The sequence below is a fragment of the Netta rufina genome, assembly GCF_964035555.1.
Source record: "Netta rufina genome assembly, chromosome: 2".
NCBI classification, from domain to species: Eukaryota; Metazoa; Chordata; class Aves; order Anseriformes; family Anatidae; genus Netta; species Netta rufina.
The window spans coordinates 52,989,332-53,015,461 of record NC_140124.1 but is presented as its reverse complement, the minus strand read 5'-3'; the positions used below and the strand labels follow the sequence as shown (position 1 = coordinate 53,015,461).

The 26,130-nt window shown below is 46.5% G+C and overlaps 1 protein-coding gene across 4 annotated transcripts in view; it reads left to right on the top strand.

The window, feature by feature from the left end:
* Positions 1-26,130, top strand: part of ATXN1 (ataxin 1) — a 189,813-nt gene that overhangs the window by 113,278 nt on the left and 50,405 nt on the right. For all 4 annotated transcript variants that reach the window (XM_084282300.1, XM_084282299.1, XM_084282301.1 and 1 more), the window contains one exon: positions 5,072-5,195. The gene's annotated coding sequence lies outside the window, so the exon portion shown is untranslated. The remainder of the gene's footprint in view (positions 1-5,071; positions 5,196-26,130) is intronic.

Below are 26,130 nucleotides of genomic sequence, written 5' to 3'. Positions count from 1 at the left end.
TACTGGCTCTGAGCCTGAATTATCAGGGATCATTTGCATTTTTTTTCCTATTTCGTGTGCTCGGAAGACCTGTAGGACCGACTGTGTTACAAAGGTGCAGGCAGTAGGGTTGTTCTCACTTAAAACCTCTGTGTGAGAAAGAGGAAAGTTGGCAGTCTAAGAGAAGTGTAAATCAGTGTTGAAATCTTCCCCCTTCCCCGCTATTCCTGTTTTGCTAGCCATGAGAAAGTGGCAAAAAGGGGATGTTGATGTTAATGGGATGATGGCTTTTTATTACAAATCCATCGGCGACATCTGACCGGACATATTTGTATGGTATTTTTCGTCTTTGAGTTCTGTGCTGTTTTTTCTTAGACGAAACAGCCTGGACATGCTCTTGTGAGTTTTCTTTTCACCTGCTGGCATCGTGGTGCACCCACAGCCCACCTCTTTGCTCGCTCTTTTACTCCCTTACACTGCGCTCGCTTCGCGGGGAGCATCTCGGAGAGCTCAGAGACCAGGCCCAGTCAGCGAGGCACAGGGCTAACCACGGCTTAACCTCAGGTCTTATCGGAACAACTGGATATTGCTGAGATCCAGCTAATGAGCATGGTTGTGCTTGCTGTTGTTTGTGCAGAGGTGATGTCTCAGAGGTCCTCGTCAGCTTTGTGTCTGCGGTGTTATTAGGCATCGCGCGAACAGACAGCGCAAGTCGGAGCAGGCTCCAATATCTTTGTGTTTAAAGCTGCCCCCGTGCTGATGAACCCTCATCAGTTTTCGGATCACTTGTAGGTCTTCCAGAGCCTGTTCCTGGTCTGCTTGCATAACGTGAAGCTAAAACCAGTGGTGCTTTACCTGAGCATTCAGTAGGGAAAGATTCCTACGACAGATGAGGTCATGACGAGTAATGCCTTTCTGTAGGCTAGATCTCGGGGCACTGCTGGCCGTATGACTAACAGTTAGGCTGCTTGATCAGAATCACCGGTCTCTTCGGTGTTGGCTGCTGCACTGGAGGATGTGAGACACAGCTGTACCCCACACCCTGCTCCTCTCTGCCTGCTGTTTGTGGACGGATGTTCCCATCCCGCAGCGCTTCGTTTCTCCAGTAAGTACTGGCACTGGGAACAGCACGCACACAGAGGAAAGGTGCATGGGGCTGGAACAGCCTGAGGATGTGTTCATGGTACACATTCTGCCCCCATACACACTGTGGGGCAGGATGGATCGCTTTGCTGTCTGAGCCCCAGGATGTGCAAAGTGCTGACAGCTCGATTTACCATTCCCTGACACCCAGACGGGGTTATCACCTTGCACAGACTGGGGATACGGCATGGTGAAGCTGGGCATTTCGCTGTGGACCACGTAGAAAGCCATGGGAAGCGCTGGTTTACATGACAAAGCTGCAGGGAATCGAGCTGCAGATACTGTTGGCTCAAGATGAGGAAGAGACATTAATCAGAAGGACTCTTACGCAGACTAAGCCTCTTTCATGCTAAGGTGATAGTACTTTGCTGTAAGCCTTGAAGTAGGTATAATTGTAATTTAAGTCTTTGTTAAACTAGCGGAACAATTAACGTTCAGATGACTCAGCCCCTCAGAAGCAGCCTTTGTACAGCACACAAAATGTCAGCTGGTTCTCAGATGGGTGAAGTTTGGCATGACTTGCGCGGAGAAGCTTCTATTAACTTGAAATCCGAAATGGGAAGGAGAGATACAATTCTTGTATTTGTGGGTTCTTTTTTTGTTTCCATTACAATCTTTCTTCTGTGTGTAAAATCAGCTCGACCTGTTGAAAATCATTTGGAAGTTGTTTCCTGACGTGATAGCTGATACGCGCACCGGGTAATTGGCACCGCGTACGCTCCAGGAAGATCCAGCCTCGCCTTTCCCATTTGCGGCGGGGCAGGATTGAACCTGTCGAAAACCATTTCATGCAGTGGGAGAATAAAGGAGGAAATGAATTACGGTTTTATTTGAGTTGAAGGATTAGTTGTGGGATAATAGCAAACAACGAAACAACTCAGGCAGGAACAATGCTGCCGTCTCTTAAACAGTTTTATTAGCTTATGCTGATTTGTGAATTAGGAAAACCAAATTACATCAGGCAAGAGAGCAAGGAACGACAATTAAAAACCTACAGGAAAGGACTGGAAAAACGGTGATGTCTCACTGCCTGCTCTTCAAAGCAAGATGGAGAGCGTGACCTTTTCTTGGAATAAATACAGAGGATTGCACGGAGCTGCTTTTTGAATTTTGGTTTTGCCAATTTGCGATCGCTTGCTTGTGCTGTGGTTCTTATTTGTTGATTGCCCTGGGGTCCAATTTTAGCGTCTAAATACTCCCCAAAAGTATTTCCTCGTTCTTGGGTTTGAGGTCTGTTTGTCTCTCAGTTTCACTTCTAATCTGTCAGCTTGGTGTCCTTTTCAGTGCCCAGAGGCAGGGCTGTGCTGCTGCGTTTGAATAACCAGAGTACTGCGGGGCCACGAGATCCAGCTTCCCCGTGTGACACTTCCCCTTTTGAGCAGCGCTGTGATCAGTAGCCGTGTACGTGACACGGTTATGAGCTGTGTGAATATGCTTCAACCATCACACATGTAAGGCTGATGTCTTTGTTAGTCACTGAGCCTTTTGAAACGAGAAGCATGGTTGAGATTGAGTTTGTCCTGCAAACCAGAACTGCGTTATACATGCGTCCATACCTCCCACACCTTCAGAGGAGTTGCTCCGGATGTAGAGCAGGGTGAAAGACGGCAGCACAGAGCCATTTATTCTGGAAAACAGGGGAGGTGAAATATGCCTGGTGGTGCCCACTGCCGTCCTGATGGGCCCTCCGAGCTAGGACTCATTCACATGCTCCACAAAGAGCACGCCATAGCAGACTGCCGGATACTGCATAGTTAAAAGATTGTCCCAGGTCCTAAAGGAGTGCTCCGCTCCACAGGAGAGGACTGTGCTTCAAGAGGCAGAGCATCTCCTTGCATGTCCTGAAGTTTGTGCCATGCTGTCTTTAAATCTGGAGCGTAAAAATGGCTGGGAACATTTACAGGCAGCTTGCAACTTGCCTCTTGCAGAAACAAGTGCCTGAGGGTAAGGTCAAGTGAGCACGTTGTTGCAGATTAAGCTGGTTTATGAATTTACCATACATCATCTGCTGCGTAAGAGCTGGCTGTGTGCGTGGTGCATGTGTATGATCTGAGTCTTGCTATAGGTGGTGATGGACTTGTCCAAATTGAAAACAAAACTCTCATCCAGCCTCCTGAAGGTAGCAGAAAGATGTGCACTGAGTTTTTCAGGCCCGTGGTAGCTAACTCTTCAGGGGGACTCAGAGGAATGGATGCAAGCAGGAACTGCAGGATTTGTTATGGGAGACAAGGTATGCCTGGAGTAAAATTCCTGCCCTTATTTGAAGTCATTGGAAGCCACCTAATTTATGCAGAAATACTAAATATTTCCTTGTAGTTTTTTCAAGTCCATTTTCAGGTTCAGCTCAATGTTAAAGGACAAGAGATACCTGTCTGGTGAATTTTGGAGGGTGTTAATGAAGATCAAAAATGGATTTTTAGGAGATTTTTCGAATGCCAAATTATCTTGAGATTCACCTGATTTAATGAAAAAATAAATAATAGCTTGAATATAAATTGCTTGGGGTTAAACAAAATGTTGAGGCTTGACTTGAAGGTTGTATTTTACTTCTTTTGGTTGGGTTTCTAAAGTCACACAGCTTATGAGATAATGTCTGACTGCGTGCTTCTCTGTGCACACAGAGTAGCAGCAGGGTCCCGTTTTACCGGAGGAGAGAAGTTTGTTGACCAAAGCCCTGGAAATTTAGCCTGGATATCTGAAAGGTCTTAAGGCGGCAGTGCCTGTGTCACTGAGGAGCTGTACTTCCAGCTCAGGGTTTCTTCACCTCTTAACTTTTGAAACAGGCAGATTGCATTGCTATGATCCATCAGGGAGAGGGCAAAGACCGTCTGATGACTGTAGTCCTCATCATCATCGTTACCAGTGTGCGAGGGAGAGTCCCAGCCCGCTGGAGGAGATGGCAAACATTGTTCACAGCTCTGTGAGGACCTAGTCCCAGCCTCACACCAAAGCCGGCTGGATCAGCTGGGGAAACAGTGGTTTGGGTTTAGGAGGGCCTTGCTGTTGTTGGTTCAACTAAAATGGACCGTTTTAGGGCTGTAACTTCCAGTAGTTTCCCCTGCCTGCTACCATTGCGTTGCCTTCCCCTTACTCTTCACCCATGAGCTGCTCCTGTCCGTCTGTCTGACTCGTTTCCTGCCTTCGCTTCACGTCGGGCGAGATTCATCTGCATTCGTCTGTGGCCATCCAGTCTGAGCTAAGCGTCTAGACTCACTTTACGGAGGGAAAGAAGCAGGCCTTTCTGGAGAGTGATTCATTCCGTCCTGAAGTAGATGCTTCAGATAGGTCAAATTTAATTATTTTCTAGGTTGCCGACTTTTCTCCACTGAATGTGAAGAGAGCTGGGACTGGCTCAGGTGTAGGCCTTGGTTTTCACAGTTGGGGAACATGGGTTCCACCTGGAATAATGTCTGATGTGTCCTTTGGGAAACATGATGTGAAATACACTTAATACTGACCAGTGGCAATCCCGTGTGTACATATTTTGGGTTTCAGTACTCCTCTGTCGCAATATGACAGGTAACTGCAGGAATGGAGAGGTGTTCCTGTCCCCTGAGAGGAGCTCAGTGAGAACAACAACCTTCCTGTATGGCTCTCTTCGCACATCCTGAGCTTTGCTTGCAGACACTGTTCAGAACAACCCAGAATAGTTTTTTCTTCCCCTTTTTATGGCAACAGAATTATCCAAGAGCTTCTTTAATTATGTTTCAGCAACTCCAAACTGGGTTTTAATCGTTGGTAATAAGAAGTGCGGAGTAAATGACTCTTCCTGTTCTAGATCAGCATTTGACGTGCACACTACACTGGAATCTCCATCCTGGGAGCCCATTAAAAATACATTCGCTTCAAGGAAATGTATGAATCAGTTGATCATTTGCTAAAGAGCTGTATGGATTTTCCTCCTTTTCCTGCTTTACCTTTCTTAGTTTGTTTTGCTTATCTTTTACAGCTCTATCTCACCTTATTTGAAAGAGGAAAGCCAGTGACGCCCTGCGAGCAGTCCAGCAACTCGTGAAAAATCTTCATGCTACAGGATAATCCACAATTCCCTGAAGAAGAACATAGTGAATGTTGTGAGTTTGTCGCCAAATGTATATTTGCAATTGTGTCTTCTCTGTGGGGGTGTCTGCGTTGTAGTGGTTGCTCCAATCCCTGGGATGTACTGAGCATCTTTTTGGTGTGCTGGAACCGAAGGGTAGGTGTGTTTGGGTTAGGCTACAAAGCCAGTCTTTTAATTTCTCTCCTTATCACTCCTTTTTTTTTTAACGATTTCAAGGGCAGAATGGTGATATCTGAGGAAAGATGCTGTGTTTCTTCTCCTCAGACCATGACAGTTATTTAATGTATTACTATAGATTTTTAGCTAAATATATACTCTGCTTTTCGAAGGCCCCGTGATGGTGTAGCCTAACAAAAATGAAAACTATTGTGGGTAACAGTTCAGCAATACGCAGTTCAGATTCAGGAGTTGTACACATGCTCATACATCGATGAAAATCATTTGGCTACTTCCAAATTAGAGGAATGCAAATGTGGTTATTTGCATCTGCTATTCCAAATTCCTGTTCCTTTGATCAGTTCGTTTTATTTTTACGGTCATGTTTTTCTTACGAAGCTCACTGCGTTTCTGGGTTGAAATGGGCAGATGTACAGATCAGATGTAAGCATCCGTAAAAAGAGGGGAAAACAAGAATTCTCTGCCTGCCAGGTCTGAGAATAATCCTTCTTTTGGTCATAAAAAAACTTGAGAAATTCAAAATTAGGTAAGATAGTATTTGCAGTATGAAGTTTGTATTGGTGTTAAGTTTGGTACTTACAACGAAATAGTTAACAAAGCTGACATTGGGAATCGTTGGTAACTAGTAGCTCTAAGTTGCCAAGTTAATAACTCATTAAGCTGAATAAGGGGCCTCTGAGAGCTGGAGCTTCTCCCTGTCTGTGTATCCAAGCAGACGTGGCTGTATCAGCTTATTCCCACACTTTGAAAGCCTGCTTTGAAACCACAAGGGCTTACTTTGCACGCTGACTTCCTAGTGCAGAGGAGGCCAGCCTTAAATAATAATAATAATAATAAATAAAAAACTGTCCTAGCATGCAAAGCTGTTGGGATAGCAGGAGCTGTTTGCTGGAGATGTTGCAATCAGCGGAGGTGATTGCAACAGCAGCACCACCTCATGCCGAGGAGAGCGTTCCCCGGTCCCGTACCCTGTGCGGTGTTCAAGATGGGCCAGATAAACTGCACCAGGGAGGGAGGGAGGTGATCATCTGCCATCACAGGGGATGGAGGACCTGTGCAAGATGCCCTCAGCGTGGTGATTACCTTCTGCCCTGTCCTGAATGGTTTAAAACGAGCCCACCTCAGGCGGCCTGCGGTTGAGGTGACAGACCCCCAAGTCACACTCCCGAGGCCTGGGCTTGCGAGGAAGGAGCAGCACCCTTCTCACCAGGTACAGATGGGAAGAAAGTGCTCTCAAAAAGTGCTCTCCCCCTGGCATGGAGGCTGCACATTTCTTGCGGAGGGGTCGTGCACAGGCGATGGAGAGCTCTTTGGAAGTTCCTTGAGAGCTGCTGGCTTCTGCGTGCAGGACAGCGCTGTGGCGAGGAGGCGGCCGGCCAGGCTCCTCCTCTCCCCTCCCCTCTTTCCTTCACCCTCTCCGGGAGACAGGAATAGCAGAAGCGAGGAGGGGTGGTATTTCTGCCCTTTCTGCTGAGAGGAAATACCAGCGCACAATGATTTTGCTGGAAAAAAATCCCGTTCTCTTTTCCCTGGGTGTTTGCAGGGTGTTGTGGCGCTGGGACCTTTCGCACGGCGAGCAGCGGCTGAGCTCGTCCCTTCCTCCTCCTCCTTCTGCCACCGAGGCAAATTTCAGAGCCGGGGGTGGGGGGTGGGCAGTAAATTGGGACCAGCATCTCGTATCCACCTAGAAACTGCCTGTTTACTAAACAGCACCAATTTCTCGCTTCCTCTCTCCTGCTCTCCTCATTTGGATGAAGAGCGTTTCTGGAATAGCAGGGCTCGTACAAATCAAGTCCATATTTCGCTTTTGCAGAGAGAAAATGAGATGTCAGGAGGAGCTGTTAAGGAGGACTGTTATTTCGCTTAGTGAGGGGTCAAAACGAGGAGAGGTGAGGCGGCTGTGCTCCTGCAGAAGGGCACCTTGTGAATGCCAGCATGCAATTTGGTGATTGTCTGGTGGGGCTTAGGTATCCCGAGGATTTTTCCATCCTGAAAACATACGCCGCAGCTTTTTTGGAGTGCTAGCCACACAAGCACAAACACATTCTGACAGGAGCAATGAATAAACTCTTCGTGTGCCTCGCTCGCTGGCATTTCTTCACTTTTTTTTTTCTTTTTTTTTTTTGCACTTGTGCTAAAACCTCTGGCACAGTTTGTGGGAAACGGAAAATAAATCTCTAACTCCAGCATGTGTCAATAACTGAAGCGTCTTCGGTTGATCTCATATCTGTGGCTGTTATTTTGGGCAAACTGCAGATGGCAGGATAGTAAACATCCCTGTTCCTCGCTCTGACAGCCTTGCAGCGCGTGACTTCGGTGGGAAGCAGCCTGCGTGAGGGCTGGGTGCAGCCCCACCGAGCATCTCGGGGGCTGAGTTTAGCCCCAGCCCCTTTCTTCTCTGCCTCCTCCTCTCGCCATTTCTTGCCCTGGTCCCATCTCATTCACTCTCCTCCTTTGGACGGACCAAAATGGCTCAAGGCTGACATTTGGGAGAAGAAATTGAAATAGTTCGGGCCTCTTGCAGTGCTGAAAAAATAAAAAATAAGCCAACTCCGACCATACCTCGAGGCCTCAGGTTTGGCAGCGTGTTGTAAGTGATGAACAGTGGGTGAAAATGGATGTTGCAGACACGCAGCAGAGCTCCTGAGCCTGGGCAGAAGCAAAATGGGCCGGGGGAGGTGTTGGTGCACGCCAGGTTGGCTCGCTGTCCCCGAAGCCACTGCTCTGAGCGTGCAGGGTGTGAGCCCAGATTGCCTCTTTCTCGCTCTGCATTCCTGCTGGCCCCTCCTGAGCTGCCTTTTCCAACCTGGATGGCTGAACTTCCCCTTCCTTTGTCTCCCGTGCTTATCTGCTGGATCCATACTTGGATCTGGAGTGCCAGCCCCTACCCTCCAGCACTGTGCTGCTGCAGCAGCCCCGCTGGTTGCCTTTTGTAACCTGTGGGTATCCCGTTGCTGTCAAACCCGAGGTGTTCCCCCCCTGCCCTTCTTCCCCCGGCTCTCCCTGCACCCCAGGCACCTCTGCATTTATCGCTTGCAGTATGCAATCCGTGTATTAAAATAATTATTGGTTAGGTCATTCATTACTCTCTCGCTTTCTTCTCGGCCGATAGAGCTTCCAGAGAACGGAGAAGTTGTAATTTCTCCAGGGCTAAAATCCAAGTCTTTGATAGGCAGGCATGATGCCTGGGGCCACTACATGTTGCTACCGGTTGTCAGCTCTGTAAAACTTACCCTGCAGAGCAAAGAAATCTGGGCACAAAGATTGTTCTCTTCTCTCTCTGTGGCAAGCTGCAGTTTCCCAGCCTGTTCCGCCTTCCCTTCATTGTCTTCCAAGCAAATGGCTGTAAGATTATGACTCCCATGTTTGGACTGAGAACAGCTTTTGCCTGAGCAAACAGATTTCTCTTTGGCAGGCTCTTTAACTGCTGCCCCAGCTTTTCGCTGTCAGCTTTGTTTCACGATTTGCCGTGAGGGAAGTCCAGGCAGTGCTGGTGCGTCGGAGCGAGGAAGCCGAGGACGGCGGGCAGGTGAATGCTTCTGCCAGTGACTGCAGCACCCTGCTCCGCGAGGAAAAGGCATCTCTTGTAGCTGGACAGCGTGGCTTATGGCTGTTCTTATCTTTAATTTGGTGAGAGCGGCTGGAGAGGCTTCAGCTCCCTGCTGGCAGCACTGCTTGGTCCAAGAGGCTTCGGCGTAAACCAAGAAGTATTTGGAGCAAACGGGGAGGATAGCACGGCATGAGAGCTGCTCTGCTCCTTGCAGGTGGTGGCTGGGGTGCAGCTGACCAAAACACAGGTGTCCCGTGGCTGCCAGAATTCTTCTTTTATTGCTCTTCTGCCTCACTGCTGCTTTTTATTGTATTTTTTTGGTGGTGCTGTGTCAGCGAGCTGTTTTTCTGCGCCCACAATGACCCCGGCGGTATCTAGTAGCCTGCTGGTGCTCCTCTCAGTGCTAATAACGTTGGTGGCAGCAGCAGGAAGAGAATATAAATGAAGCTCTTCTAGAAGGGAGGTTGTTTTTTTTTATTTTTTTTTCCATGTGCTGGTTGGAGTGCCTGTTCAAAAGGAAAGGCTGCTGTAAACCGGTGGGTTAATCTAAAGGGATCAGGAGCCCCCCATAGCAGAACACTGTCCTGCACAACCTGCTCATTCATATTGATTCCAGGTTTGTTTGCAGCCTGCCAGGCATGTTGACCCTGGATGCTGATGTTGGGGAGGGATATTAGATGCAGATACTCGTAGAGAAGCTGGCAACGCTGACGCTATCTGTGTTCCTTTTCAGTGAGCTTCATGTTTCTGGTTGTTAATCAGCGCTGGCGCTTCCAGCCACCCGCACTGATCAATGTTTCAGAGGCACCCGATGGCACAAAGGTCAAGAGGAAGATAAAGAAGCAGGTTGCCAGGGTTGCTCTGAGCTTCTTCCCCTGTTGAGGTGTCAGAACTGGGGACAGGCTAATGAAACCTCAGGCGCTGCAGTCTTTTTTTTTTTATTTCTAGTGGATTTTCCTGGCAGCTCTTTAAATAATAAAGAAATCCTCCCCACTAGGGCAAAGCGAGTTTAGTGTACTCAGCAGCGATAGAAGAAATCTGTTTGGGGAGAGAAGGTTGTGTTAGATGAGGAGAGGAAGGTTGGTTGTGGCTTTCTGGGGCTGGTAACCTTCAGTCAGGCTTGGGGTGGTGGTTTCTAAATTCTCTTTGTCTCACTTCCAACTTCGGGAGTGCAATAAGTCCTGCTAAAGCATTACAAAAGCTCTGACAGCTGAAAGAAGCCGAGCAAAATGGGGTTTGGCTTCCCTGACGAGTGGACGCCTGTCCAGAGCTGCGGAGATCCCTGGCAGTGGAGAGAGCAGCACAAGGGAAGCAGCAGGTAAAATGGGCTTTAAGCCTTCATCTGCCAGGAGCTCGTCCCTCTGGCAGGTAAAACCTCTCTTCTCAGCAGCCTGACCTGGCATTGCTGATGCTAATAGTTGTTTTTTTTAAGAAAAAGGGACCCCAGGTAACACGAACCTCCAGTGCAGTAAGAGCCAGTTTGACACTGGGTAGAGCAACAGGAAGAGCAGCGGAGGAGCTAACACTTCTCATGTGTGCAGCTCACGTGTCTTGGGGCTATTTTGGAGTTTTCAAAATGAGTGTTGGTTGTTTTCTTGTGAAAGCACGCACTGCAAGTGGCTTTGTTAAAGAGTCAGCTTTCTACGAGGAAAAAAAAAAAGGCAAAATGATCATTTTGGCACAATTATCATCCCTTTGGCACTCAGTCTGTGCCATGTACTGCTGCTGTTTGAGGCAGGAGGGTCCTCCAAACGTCCTGCTGAGCTCAGGCACCCGTTAGATCCCCAGTGGGAATCACCAGGCTGCTTTCTGCTTCTACTGGATCCATTACCAGGTTAGTATAACCGTCTTTATTCAACCCGAGGGACAGCCTGCAGGGCGATGGAGGAGATAAAAGTCCAAGTGTTTCCTCCTTGTGCTCATTGACCAGTCAGACCAGTTCAGCTGCAGGGATTTGGCTCGGCGATGCTCCTGGTGACATTTGGAGAAGGGGTGAACAAGCTGCAGAGCTCCATGTGTCTTCATTACAGGGTGAAGCCTCTTCCTAAATTAAATGAAGCAGGCAGTCTTCATTAGCTCCAGGTTTTGTTGTTGTTATTATTATTCTAATGTAATTATCACTTTTCTTCAGTCAGCCTTATGCTTTCCTCCTTACAAATAAACTCCTTCCATCTGGAGAGTATTTTGAGACGGGGAAGGCAACAGCGAAGTAGTGAAAGGATTGTGTAGCAGCATGTTCCTACCCTCTAAGTATATATAATTCTGTAGAATAAAATTAAAAAAAATAATAATACACGAGACACAGAGTAGGATCCCCCTCTCTCAAAAAAGACTATGCCAAGGAAGATTGTTGAGTTACCCACGTAAGCACGTGCAATGCAGGAGCATGGTACATCGAGCTGCAAGGCTCCTGCAGATCTTTGCTTCCAAAAAAAAAAAAAAAAAAGGCATGAAGAACTGAGGAATTGCCCCGCGCTGCTCTCAGCACCTAGTTCTTGGCCACAGTGAAATAGCTGCTGCCTGCAGGGAGCACAAAAGGCCTGGTCGCACCGGGTACATCTAGTACATCAGAGCCCTGTGCAGAGATTCCCAGGCTGACAAGGTGCTCTGCTCAGGCTAATTAGCGCTGCTTCTCCCCTTACATCTTCCCTGATTATGCTAATTAGGCGGAGCAGGGTGCTGCCTGACACTGGTTTTCTGCTGGTGAGAGTCAGAGGAGTGTGTCTGCGCAGCCCTGCCCTGCAGCGTCGCCCTGAAAACGTCTGAGCCCACTCAGCACAAGCCCACGAGTCTGTGCCGTGTGCTTGTGCAGGGCAGGTGTATCCCAGAGCGTTATTATACATGCTCTCAAGGATCACTCGGCCTTGGGTGACTTGCTGGGGACTGCAGGGAATGCACGTGGCTTTAGGGAAGATTCTGAATCGTGCTCTCAAAAGCACACGTGCTGCTAAGTGTCATCAGCTCCTGCTCATCTTGCTGAAAGTGAACAACTTGCCAGGCTTTGGAAGTGGTGGTCTCGAGCTCCGCAGGAGAGGAAGGCTGCCGAGGAGACAGAAGTACCCAGGTAGACGATCAGAAATGGTGGAATTGAGGAGTAACAGCGCAAAGAGCTCAGACCTTTTGCTTTTCATCCTATTTACCTGGGCGAGAGTGGCAGAAGAATGGGTTGGCAGGTTAAATTAGATTGTGAAACCTCACTAATTAGCTGTGCATTCCCCACTCCACCTCTCCCTTCGTTGTCCTTCCCAAGTGGAATTCCTGCAGCATGAAGTGAGTGCGGGGATAGGTAGCTTTCACAATGTGTTTTTTTAACGTTCAATTCCAATGGTAGCTGTTACAATATAGGTAGGTTTGCAGTCAAATTTTGTTTTAAAGGCATGGAGTGGCCTTAGAGAAGCCAGGTTTTTGAAGTTAATGCTGGAACATTTTTGAGCTCTTTTAAAAGAAACCAAATCAGACCAATAAAAAACTTAAAAACAAACAAAAACAGAATGACAAGAAATAAAACCAGTTTTGCTCATTGTAGTAGAGGTGGCATTTACAGTCCTGACTGCTCCTCCTCTGACTAGCACCTTCCTGAGAGATGCAGGGATGAATGGGTATGTATACTCACATGCACACATGCGTACCTATGTATATATTGATCTTAGTGAGCTGAGAATGTAAAACCGAGTACAAAAACATATGCCATTTTTGGTAAGTTGTTTGTTTTAGTTGCACAGTTTCTGTACAGTGATTTTCTTGCATTAATGTTCCGTGTGTGAAGGCTGAGGTGTGGTAGAGCCCTTGTCGTAAGATGGATGTCCATGTTTCGTTCCATATTGCGAAATGGTAGTCCTCCAAATACCACGCCAAGCCACCAGCACGAACAAATAGCTGCGCTGCATTATTTTTGGGGACTAGCAGTTTCCAAGGCAGTCGGTACGGTCACAGCCATTAAGTGAGTAGAAAGTGTTTTGGAAGAGTGGAAGGAGCTTTGTTGACTGAAATGGCTGGGTCAGAGCAGAAAAGGAAGGGTTTGCTGTTTTAAAGCATAGCAGACATTTTAGACATTCTTATCGAGATGCTTCGGTCACGCAGTTGTGTGAAAGGCTGATAAAGCAGCGTGCGATAGCAGCCCTCACAGCTTAAAGTGCCCGAACTTGGCACGGCCAGTGCTAATGTGGAATAGGAATAAATACAAAGCTCCTGTGCTGGAATTCCCGGCTCTGGTTATTAGCAGCTCCCTGTGTAAACACGGGCTCGGTGCATCTAATGCTGGGAGGACGGCTTTTGTTCTCTCCAGGGGAGGGCTGCTGGCTCTGCACGGGCTGGGTTCAGACCCAGCTCCACTGCTCGGTGTCTGGAGGAAGCCTCCTTAGTATAAACCACTCACCAAAATAATACGTGGGTAATTTTTCACCGTAATGCAAGTGTTTCACAGATTTTAGGTGTTGAATATCTGTTGCTCGTTCCACTCGAGCTGATTACCACCAGCTGGACGGAGCACCTTAGCAGGCACACTTGGTCAGAGTTGCAGGTTTGGCGTTGCTTTGTGGCCAGGTTGGGACCAGCAGCTTCCAGTTCCCTCCCAGCGCTCCCAGATGCTCCCATTAAGCGCTTAAGGATGGCCTGAAAGGAGCGGGGAGAGCTCTGTTAACTTCATGCCCCGGTGGGGCATATGACAGCTGATTTTTTGGTTACAGACTTGGGCCCTGGGCCTGCTTGCTGACCTATGCATGCTCATCAAGCTGCCTGGCATGTCTGGGCTGGAGCCTTGAAGCAACGGAGAGTGGTGTTTGTCCGTGGTCAGAGAGGGAAACCAGCGTGCCAACACAAAGCCTGCTGTCTGATCAGGCCAGTGCTAAAGGTAACGTGTGGAGCAGTGGCTATTACTCCTTCAGGAAAGCGAATGTAAGCAGGGTAGATGCCCCTTAATTAAATTACGGTTGCTATTTTAAGGCTTATGGCATGAAACATTAAGGCTCAGTGAAGGTATTTCTCTTTAAACGTTCCTTCAGGACTTCGAAATGTTGCAAACAAAGCTATCTGATGGTAGCCGCGCAAAGCTGGTGTCAGCGTAGCTGAAACCGAAATTGCTCTCTCATGAGTTCAGTCACAGTGCCCGTACCTTGCTGGAAAACCCAAGTGCTTGGGTAGAGAAAAGATAGGTCGTGGTTGAAGCATCTCTGCTTCTTGCTTCTGTGGTTCTGTGTCTTTCTGTTTGTGCTTTGGCAAATCTGGTGTGGGGGACGAGGAGTTGCGGGTGCTGATTGTTTGTCTGTAAACTGTCCTACTGGAACGGAGACTGTAGGAGGCTTTCTCGTGGATCTTAATCAGACTCGTGCCCTATCTGCACAGCATTTGACCCTTGAAGATGCTGCAGGTGGCTTTCATCCAGCGTTCCCGAGCCCACTGTGTGAGCATGCTTGCAACAGAGGGAGAGGAGCACTCACTTGAGGCAGCATCCTCATGTATCAAACCACTGCGCTCCTGAAAGGGCTTCCTCTCTGCTAACATGCTTTCACTTGATTTATTTTCTAGTAGTTCAAGCTGATGGCAATGGTCAAGCCTCATGGTGTTAGACGAAGGCCTCAATACCTGCCTTCTCCTTTATGGTGGAGCACAGGAGAAATTACATCCTTGATCTTCACCTGGAAACAGAAAGGAAGAGATACAAAGGAGGAGTATGTGATTCTTGATTACAGGGAAATACAATGGCAATTCGTGCTGCTTTTTCATAGACTTTATGGTATTAAAAAGTAAATTCAATAATTCCTGTCTTCTTTCTATTTTTCTTTAGGTTCAGCTTAATAAAGGTAGAAGCATTCTTCCCTTGGTAAGGAACTATTCTGATATGAAAAATGTGAAACCTCAGGGATAAGGCAAGGGAAATTGCTTGCCAGGATCATTGTTTTCTTAGGGAAGGGATCATTTAAATGATTCCTGGCTGAATACTTTATCCTTTTCACACCCAAAAGGAATAAAGAAAAAGAGTACAAAATTTGCCTTGGTAAGATTTGGTCATATCTTTGGTCATGCATGGCTAGATTTGAAGCGCAATAGAAACATGATGGGTCTCTTAGAGTGGGTTCTCCAGGTTTTTGAGAAGAGCGTGCAAAGCTAAAATTTAATCCAGGATAAGGTCTGACGGTATTTGGATCAAAGCGTTCAGCTCGGGTCATGACAGAGGTTTGGTAGACACCAAATCAGAAAGCTGGCATTCAGATCCCACTGTCTCCCTCGCTCAGATATGTGGGGTTTCTGTTTTGGCCTGGCTTGTTTCTTACTTAAAGCAATCACTTCTGTGGTCTGTGGTAATTGAAGTTAGTCTTGTCCTATATTGCCTTTTCATGAAGTGCAACTACAGCACCTTGTGCATTGAGCGTGCTGGAGGCAGGTACTGCCTTTTAGAGAACATTTCTTGGTTTCTCGGTTTCTATCATACCTTTAACATGATTTCCTTCCCCTCCTGTCTGCAAAGAGCATTTTGATGCTCACATACTGACTCCTGCAGCTCTCTTCTCTTGCAGCCTGTGGTTTGGGATGGCTCCACGGTAGGGCACCAGCTTGGAACAGAGAAACAGTTGGCAGAGCCAGAAGTAAAAGCTATCTGATGGGTGACTTGAGGCATGTCATGACCAGTCAGTGCTTCAGCCATAAAGCAGAGATAGTGATACTGATACCGCTCCTTGGTAAGGTGTTACGAAACCTTTTCATGAGTATTTCTCCTTCAGAGCCGGGGTGTTTTTAGCCATGATTCCAAGGAACTGAGGTGTGTGTGTGCTGGTGACGATGTCTCTCTGTCCCCATTCCCTCCCTAGCACAGCCTTTTGGCTGGTTCCCACCAAATCCAGCAGGGAGTAGAAGTCTCGAAGCGGCTGGAGGCTGCCAGAGGGAAGACAGAGCAGAGAGGGGCGAGCGTGGAGCAGTGGGTGCAGGGGCATGGACCACAAATCCACAGGAAACTCATCCTCTTGAATGTTTTCACTCTTTTTTTTTGCACAGAACATCTGCAAGGAGCTCTGCATCCTTCCTGGCACCTTTGGCAAAGCCCTCCAGCTCTTCCCTTCCCCTCCATGCTACTCATGTTTTACTTGTGCATCAATGTGAATTTAGAGCCTTTTCCTTTCCCTGCAACCTTGGGGCTTCTCCCCATGGATCCCGAGTGGCAGAGCCTTCCCACTCGTAGGAAGAAGCTTCCCTCCTGATCCTGGATACACAGATTTAACATCTGGCAGAAACCGCTTTCGGTGACTGCTGAATTTCTTTCTTGCACAGCTCCGTTTATGCTTCCAGAGCGCTGGCCTTTTCCTGCACACAGGGCCTCTTGCTTCCTTGGCATGGGTCTCCTGTTTGGTATTGCTCTGTACGTTGAAGGCAGCTACACGGTAGCAGTAGTAATTACAGGGATGCAAATTTATTATCTCATGTTTAGTAACTCAGTAGGAGCACATGTTTATCTTGTACACTTGAGTGCTGTTTTTAAATAGTGCTGTGTATACAATAGATGGTTTTAAAGTTGACTAACCAAGAAAACATCCTCAAGGCTGAAAGAACAAGCATGAAAGATATGCAAGAGTTGCAGCCTGGTTTTTCGCACTACTTTGTGTCTAGCTTGCTGACGTACATGGCTGAAACAGTGAGAAGTCTCGTTTATGTGCCCAGATAAAGCCAACAGAGTTTACGGTGATCAGATTCATCTTGTGACTTGGAAGAGTGATTTTAAACTTTGCAGGAGAGAACTGATGTTTGAAATGAATTTATTAAACAACAAAAAAAGGAATATTAGAGTAAGAATCCTTTCAGTGGGAGCAAGAGACAAGTAAACAAATAGGCAGCTGACCACAGGCTCTGTGGTTTCTGTGGAAGTAATTGTATGAAGACCAAGACTCCTGAATTACCTTCAGGTCAGTTGTTTTCAACTATGTTAGTGGAGGTCAGTTTGAAGTGCCTCCAGAGAGGAGGAGTCATGACTGTAAAGGAACATGACTTAAAAACACCAATCATAGAAAAATTCTTTACCCTATAGCCAGCTTTGAAGTCTCTTGACTCTTTTTATTGACTTTAGGTCAAGCCTTTGATACCAAAAGGCAAGAGCAGACGTGTCTCTGAAATTATTTTCTAGGAATTATTTATATGTGTGATGTGTACTTTGCAATTTTAATAAGAATCTCTCATATCAGACTTACTACTATTATGGCATCAGGTTTGTAGGCTTGGGCAAGGTCTGCTGTGGCTAGCCTTTTGAATACACAGCTGGTAATGAAAAGAGTCTCCAAACCAAGGAGTTCCTGTGATGCCTGTGTGTGTTTTTGTTTTATATTCATGTACCTCCTGTTTGCACTGAAATAAGAGGTGCAGAAGACTTGCTGGTGTAGATCATGCTGCCCATTTTCCTGACAAGACAGGGCAGTTCCCTGCAGTGCCTTTTTAAGCGCTTTGCCCTATTAAGTCTCAAGCATCCAGACCTCATAGCTTCCTTTACTTCCCTTACAAAGTTGTTAATAACTTCTTTATCAGCCTAATTGCCACTTTTTAGAATTTCCCTGTAGTCTTACACTGCCCAAGACACCATCTGTCAGAATTGCATCCTACTCACGTTGCTGGGACATAGCAACAGCACTGACGGGGCGCTGCAGGTCGTCTGTACTAAAAGGCTGTCCAAGTGGTATGGCGAAGCCCATGTCTGGTCCAGAGGAGAGTGACTATGCTGTGGACGGGCATCGAAACTTGGAGCTGCTTATGTTTACCTGGAGCAAAGCAACTGGGCCTTTTTGTGCTGGCTGATCGAAGTTGTGCTGCTCCACTCGAAAATTTCTGAAGGCCTCATTTCATCACTCGGCCTTTCATTTCCTTCTACTACTCAGCTTGCTTTCTCATTTTCCTTTCAGCCCGATATGCTCTCTCAACACTAAGTTTTCATTTCTTCCTTTTTTTTTTTTATTTCCACAGTAGATGGTGGAGTCACATCCCACATGGCTCTGCCATCTGGAACAGCTTCCCTGACTCATTCCTTTTGAGCTTCGTCTTTATCCTTGGCCTCTATGTGTTAATGTTCCTTCTAATAAAACAATCAAATCGCATGCCCAGAGGCTTCCAGTTTTGCTCTGCTCAGTCATTCTCTCCAAGACACAAAGCTTTGCCTACCCTTTGATGCACAAGGTTATTTTGTGATCTCTGCTTGTTATTAGACACAGAAGACCTATTTCAGAGACACCTAATCACATCTTTAAGTCTCATTCTTATTCAGGACAACACTTCAGGACATATTTTCCTTTTTAGCACCCCCTTTCTGATTTCAGCAGGCTTCACTGATTTAAAGTTAGAATATGTTTAAGTACTGTGAAACTGATGAAGCCTCAGCTGCAAAGCATGTTTTTCATATTGAAAAAGAAAAAAAAATCAAACCAAAGCATACTGCACAGTCTGAAAGTAATGGAAGCTTCAAGCAGAGAAGTAAGATTTCAAATCTGATACTACATCTCCTTAAGTCTCTTCCTGAGAATGCCAAACATGCTGTAAAATCAAAAAACAAAAAACAAACAAACAAAAAAAAATCCAAGCAGCGTTGCTTTGCAGTCTGTTGACTCAAAACATTTTCTGCTGCACACGGAGATTTTCAGTAGTTGACATAGTATGCAGTTGTTCTTGCTAAATTAAGAACGTCTCATGCTTTCTGGGATCCCATGGCAGAACTGCTGAGTTGCAATACTTACTTAAAAAAAAAAAAAAAAAAAAAGAGGTTAGTTTATTGAGCAGTTGGACACAACTTGCAGCGCTCCTGCTTTCCTCGTAGTGGCTCCCTTAAAGCTGCCATCCGATGGGGGAAAAATCCAGCTAACAGCAGGCTGTGCCCGGGCACACACAGTCCGGGCTTTGTGCAGAGCATGGCTTTGGCATCTGGAGTGGGAGCTGAGGGCACGTAAGGCTGGGGTGTGGGGCGCTGCAGGAGGATAACCAGGCATCACTTCTGAAAAGCACAGGCTCGGCTGCGGGGCTCCTGCCCAATTTTCGCCATCCTCACCTCTTTCTTGCTGTCTCCTCCATCCTTCCAGGCTGCAGATCTGCCCGGAGAACACACAACACAGCCTTCCTAATTCATAAAAAGTGAGGAGGGGGAGCAATGCCTGGCCTCAGTGCAGCCCTTTGGAGTCCAGCCAGTGTTGAAATCAGCTGTCCTCGGGGAGGGCGAGTCGCCTTCAGTGTGCGTCCCACCAAAACCAAGCAGGGGACACGGATTGCCCCAGTGATCTTGCCCCAGGTCGCTAGGTAGAGGTGCAGTGACTTCTTGTTTGCTCCCGGGGTGATGGCACAAGGCAGCAGAGTAGCACAAGAATATTTCTCAAGGCTGAGTGTGGGTGTGTGATTGTCGAGGTCTGGGGTTTTAAGCACAGAGCTTGAGCCACAGTGCTCCGTTAATGAGAGGTTTGCCTTTGTCCTCCTTAAAATGGGAGAAGTAACTGAAGACTGCATAATGCTTGGTTCCTTGTGAATCATGGGGATTACATGGCTAGAAGTGGATTTGCCAAAGACCTTTTAAAAATGCATTGCTTCTGAGCCTGTCAGATAGTTTCCTGACCAGACCGCCATCAAACTTGTTTTTTTTCCTCCTCTTAGATACTCAGTGGACATGAAAAACCTTCCTGTGTATGGAAATAGAGGTGCAAAAGCAATTCAAAAGGATTAATGTGTTCCTTTTCCTCTTCATCACAGTTCTTACGGATTTTTGTGGAAGATTCACAACCCAAGGACCACCTTAAGATACCTTCTTCCCAACCTATTGTGATTACTCGGGATTAAAGCAGCCTGAAGCAGTGTTTTAGGGAATTTCTGATAAGTCCTTTGTCCCCAGTGAAATCTGTTTTTACTTTGCTTCCTGCTCTACAGAAAGCTTATTCCTGACACCAGCCCTGCCATCCTCGTCAGTTCAGCAAATGTTTCCTTGGCATTGCACTTGCTGTTTTTGAACCACGAAAGGCTTTTAGGTAAAGTTATCATAATATAAACTGAAAATTGACAGGCTGAATAGTTGTGGTTAGTATGTGCTATAGTGGTGATGACATGGGAAAATATGTTGTTTTTCTCCAGATGACTGTTTGAGGTTAGTTCTAGACCATTTTGTTCATGATGTGCCAGCTAAAATTGTGAGAGCGTGACTTTGAAGTAAGCAGGTTAGTTTGATTTTTTTATTCTTTTTTAAAGCCTGATAAAGGCTTGTTGTCAAAGAATGGATGTTGTTGTTCTTGGGGGAATTAGAGAGGATGGAGCCAACTGTTTAAAGGGACTGAAAGGTTTAGAGGACTGAATTACCCATACTGAGTTCATCTGACTGCATAATCCAACCAAGGGTGGCTCACTCATGGGACTAGCATGAGTAAAGCATGGCCCAAAGGGCAAAAGCCAGGTGATTGAGGGGCCTCTTCTTCACCAGAAGATTGTGGGGTGAAGGAGGGGTGGGTAACAGCAAGCAGAGCCAGCCCTTCCTGCTGGCAGCAGAAGCGTTGTGCTGTAGGCCTGCCTGTTCCTCGTGCTCTTGCCCTGAGTTCAGGACAGGAGCAGCACTACATCCTGCGGGGATGGCAGCGCAGCGGAGCCTCGGGTGGCATCTTGCACGCTCCAGCAGTCACAGGAGGATCTGCAGGCACCAAAAAATGTCACGGTGCTGAGTCAAACAAGTAGCACTCTGAAGGACCACAGAAACATGTGCCCTGCTCATGAGGCAGAAGCAAGAAAAGAAGGCATGAGACAGGAGGTGATGTTTGATGTCTCCGTATCTAATGATAAAAACAAAAGTGACTCAAATGTCACTTTCTTCCAAAACAGGAGCCTTTTTGGTGTGGGCTGCCAGTGTGTGTTAGGAGCGATATGCAAACTACACAGAACTTGTGTGTGGCTAAAAGATGGTTTCTTTTTCTTTCATCTGTTTCATTTTGTGCTGCAAAGATGCACTTGCGTGTAAAAGGCTTGACATATTTAACAGGACCTTGAAACAGCTCCGCTGAACTGCAGCACGGAGAGCAGCAGAGGAACATGGAAGGATAGCAGAAGACATTACCCCAGCTTAAATTTTCAAATAAAACCCGGCAGTTCTGGAGAAGTTCTTACTCCATCTGCTGCAGCACTGTGTGAGTTTGGGGTTTAAATCTGTTCCAAGATCTTCGTGGTGTTCGGGCACAGAGAGGCAAGTCAGCTGTGGAGGAGCAGCCTTAAATGTGAGTTTGCCTTCACCCCTCCTGAACTGCTCTGCTGACATGAGATTGTTAGCACAGCCCACTCAAGTGAGGATTTTTCTGGTGTTGCCATTTTTTCTCTGCTTGTATGGGCTAATCTCATCTCTTCTTGTGGTGGGGGAAGAACAGGGTGTGGAATGTGTTGCTAGCACCTCACCTGCCCAGAACTGAGGAGCCTTCAAGCTTCTCGAAAGTTGGACTGTGATGATGTTTGAGTGTTGCCCTTTAGCCTCAGCAAACACGCAGAGCACACGGATGGATTGTTCCTCCCTAAAACATCAGTGAAGAGCTGGGGGAAGAGACGGGCTTCTAATATTCTCCTAACTCTGACAGTCTTCCAGTGGCTCCCAGAGGATCATTCATTTCCTCAGCACTTTCTTCTTCACTCTCTCGCATGTCTCCTGTCGGCACAGCTGTACTAGGGAGAGTTTAATTGTAAGGCCCTAACTCATAAAAGCTCCTCTCTTCCCTACTTCTGATTAAATATTTTAAAATATTTGAATCTAGAATATTGATTGATAATATATTGATAATATCATCTGACCAATACAATTGTTTAATTAGGTTATGTCGGAAAGGATGTACATGGATATAGGTAAAAACGCCAACTGATCCAAGGGTGGTGAGGGGCTGTGTTCGCCCAGATGCTGACCTTTAATGGTTGGCATTTGTACGTCCAGAAATGAAGGCAGGTGGAACTGTCAGCTGCTTTGCTCAGGCAAATATCCTTTAAAGTTCACTACAAGGAAAAATTGAATCGTTACACGTCGTGTATATAAACTAAAAGGTGAGATTCTGACAATTCACCAATTCAGTTTCTGACACAGGTCTCTCTTTCCTGGAGCCAGGATCTCTCCCTGCATGCTTTTGCATTTACTGGATGATGATCCTGTTTGTAAAATAGGAGTAAGAAAAGGCAACATTAGATAGGAGGGGTTGTTTGTGTCTCCGTATTTAATGATAAAACCAAAAGTGACTGAAATGACACTTTCTTCCCAAATGAGAGATTTTTTGGTATGAGCTGCCAGTGTGTTAGGATGCGGTGGCTGAATGCCCCTGCTCCACTTCGGTAAGACTAATGGGCTTTTAATTTCTGTAGCCTTGCTCCCAGTCTCTGGGGAATGCTTCCCTGAAAGTGTGCAGGGACTGGGCTTTTGCCTCGAAATTTGGCTGGAAGGACAGTCGCGCACGCACGGTGGGATCCCGAGCACATTGGGATCCTTACCCTGGTGGAGGCCTCTGGGCACAATGCTGTCATAAATTTTAAGTAACAATAATAACACTGTGAAAAGTTAAATAAATGCGTCAAGTTAATTTTATGCTCCCCTCCCCTCAGGCAGATTAGCATAAATTGAATTTTCTAATAATTAGCCCAGGCAATTACCGTCGACAAGGTGTACCTGATTTCACCGAGCGGTGGCAATACCCGGAGGACGGAGCCTGCCAAGAGCAGAGAGGTTCCCAGATGGACCCAGCAGGAGCAGGTCCAGCTGCCCACTGGTTTTGGAGGTGCTGTGTGAGTGTGTGCCGACCCTGCCGTGGTTTGGGCTGCGTGCGTATTGCCGCCGTGCCATCCAGATCTTAGGGACTTACATTAGAGTCGTGGAAAATACAGCCTGCACTCGGCTTATTAAACTGTCACAGTAAAATATGTTACGCTCCTGGGCTGCCCTTCCCAAATGCATCGTAGAGGCTGTTAACAAACACCTGTCAGGCTCGACTGCAGTGTCTGATCCCCAGCTTCTGCTGCCACGCTGGAGAGCAGGGGTTGCACGCCGTGCCGGCGCTTTGCAGCGCGCTCCAAGAGCAGGCGCTTGGGAGCAGGGGGGCTTCAAGGGGCTCTGGGCTTGCCTTTGAATCCACTGATGTTTGGTCATTAGTAGTGAGGAATAAGGAAGAAAAAAAAAAAAGGGTTGTGTAAGGCGAACGGTCTCTCTGTGCTCCCTCACTTGGCATTGACAGAAGTCTCAGAACATTTCAAGTGTTTCTTTCTTCTCTTCCCTTTTTTTTTTTCAAGATATAAAAGTATAAACAGGTCTTTGCCACCGTTGCTGACTTGAATGAAGGCTGGTGCTGTTACACGTGTGGCAATTGCTTGGCCAGGAGAAACCTGCCGTTTATTGTATCACAGCCCTGTAGAAAAGCCCAAACTCCCTAGCTGCTTGCCTTGACAGAGGACGCTGCTTGTACGTGTTCATTTCCAGAGAATGAACTTAGAGTGGAGGAGAGGGAGGAAATTAGCCCACCAGCATCTCAGAAATGTTTGTGGAGGGTTTTTTTTTGTGTTCGGGGATTATTTTTTTCTTTCGTTCTTCTTTTTTTTTTTTTTTTTTTAAATGGTGAGCTCAGAATCCAAGGAGGCTCAGCAATCAGCGTGCTTGAACGCCAGCCAAGACACTGAACTGGCAGCCATCCATTCTGATATCAATGTGAGTGAAATGTGTACTCAGTAACTGGATTCAGGCCCTTCATAGTTTGCAAGCAAATATTTCTGCTTTTGCAGATCAGATAAAAAATAGAAAAAGCTGTGCGGCTCTCGAGCGTGTGAGGGAGAGGGTTCTGCACCTTTGCAACGGGGCCTTGATACTTCTGTGTCCCAAAGTCCTGTGCCTTATGTCATCATCTCAAAGGCTATGTTCTATTTCCAAAATGCATTTAATTATGTCTTCTAATGTTTTAACTGCTCAATCTGCCTTGTATAAAAGCTGTAAATATCTCACACTGGCAATAAGCTGTAGGAAAGGGAAGTAAATTGGCATTTTGTGAAAAGGTTGTACAAAACCAATGGAAAGCTATGCAAATAAGCTATGATACAGCCAAATTTGCATTTTCTCTTGGGTTTAGTGATGATATGCACAGCATGACTTTGGCAGACTTGCCTCTTGGGATGATGCACGTACTGGTGGTATGGCCCTGTAGGGTCAATTTAACAAGTGTAGCGCTGCGATTTTCCATGCAGTTTCTCAGAACCACTGAGCAACGTGCAGCAATAAATAGCGACAGAGGAAATCGATTTTTTAGAGTAAATACATTTAGTAGGAGGGAGAAGTGTTATACAAATCTTTCACCTTGCCAAAATAAGGTTAGCAGTTTTGCTTGGTGACGCTGCTCAACTTTCCAAAGTGACTGCCTTCTGCCGTCTTGCGTTGACTTTTACTCTTTGGTTTAGAAAACATCAGGACAAGGAGACAGCACGGAGTCGTTGTGCTCTGGGTGCTCAGATCAGTGGAGCAACAGAGCGGAGGTGACATGTCACAACCAGCTGACAGTGCAGTTTCGCAGTCTTTGAGTTCATTGAACCAGTGGCAGCTCTTCCAACTTGTTCTTTTGCCCAGCTGAGAGGGAAGGTGGAAGCATACTCGAAGTGTCTGGTGATAGTAATGCTATTACAGGGATGATGACGTGGGAACTCGCTCTCGGAGCCCTTTACAATCTGTTTGATTTTTGAGAGACACGTGTGCCTTGTAAGTGTTGCTGGAACGTCTGAAACTACTTTACCTGCATGATTCTCATATACGTTTTGTTTGTGTTCAGGAATTCATTCAGCATTTTAAGTTGAAATCATCAAATCAAAATACATCATTGAGTTAGAGGTTATTGGTAAATAACCTCTTCACATGCTACATGTTCCTGCAAGCCAGTTATTTCAACCCAGATTTGTTTTCTTTTCTACTGTGAAAGTGGTCCAAATGCAAATTTCTGTATGTGCTTTCCTTGTCGCAAGGGTGAATTTGTTCCAGCATCCCTTCTCTGCTTGAGAAGGGGTGGGACTGCTCAGTCCCACAAGGTGAAGAGCACTTCAACGAAGTGCTGGCTGCTTTCCTGGCCCATGCCTTGGTCCTGCATCCCTCGGAGGGAGCAAAATGTCAGGCACTAATCTGCGGTAGGCTGTGGGTTGGAGTCCTACAAGGACCGCTCAGGAACAGCCTCAGCGAAGCATCCCTCCTTAAGGCAGTATTTAAACAGAATTTCTCCTAAGGCAGTATTTAGGCAGGAATTTGGTAGCTGTAGGACCAAACACCTGGTACAATGCTGTCCCGAATTTAAGCACAAGCTTAAGTGCTCTCTTCCTGTGACCTCAGCACACCCAGTGCTCTGTTCCTTTGCCTTACAGAAGCAGAAGGGAGTTTGGCTGCTTTCAAGTGAAGCCTGCCAAAAAGAAAGAAAAAAAAAAAAACAACTCAGCAAGCATCTTCTTCTTTTTTTTTTTTTTTTTCTTTCCCTTGGCTTCTCTATAAATAGTCAAACATTTTTTCAGAGCAAGTTCAGTTAATGTTCTGTGGTGGTGAGTGAATGCTGTGATGCTCTGGTATGTTTTGTGCTCCTGAATCTCATCGTACGATGCTTGAGTAGAATTTAATTCAGGTTTTTAAATGAGACGAAGAAAGACTGCTATTAAATCTTGTCTGAATTTTGTCACTGACTTCATGAGAAGCTGTCTGAGTGCAACTGGGAACAGTTTGGCTTCTCCTTTTGCTGTATCACTGGACGCATGTTGAAAGTTTTCCCTTACTATCCTTACCACACAGACAATCACGTCATTCTTGAAATGAATGCTCCTTTTGCTGCCCATATGCAAGACATTATGCGAACATCTGCGTGAGTCGCAACATACAGCAGGACAAATTATTGGTGGCAGGATGCAGAGCCCAGCTTTCAGCCCCTGTCTGCAGAGGGTCTGTGCAGCCTTCGGCTGGTGCTGGTACCTCCTGATGCCTGTTGGCCTTGTTTCACTAGCAACAACTAGTAGGGCTTTGCCTTTTTTAAAAAAAAAAATTCTTCTTTTTTTTCTTTCTTTTTTTTTTTTTTTTTCAGAACCAAATGTATAGTTTCGCTCCGGCAGCTGGCTTTATCAAGAAAATGCTATCAGAATTGTGTGGGATTTTGTGAGTCATTACCAGAAATACTGCAGTGGGTGGATTAGCCCCTTCAAAGCGGCTGCTCTGAGTGTTTCCAGGGTAGTAAGGTGCAGTGAAAATAGGGTTGTGCCTGCAATTTTAGTCTGCACG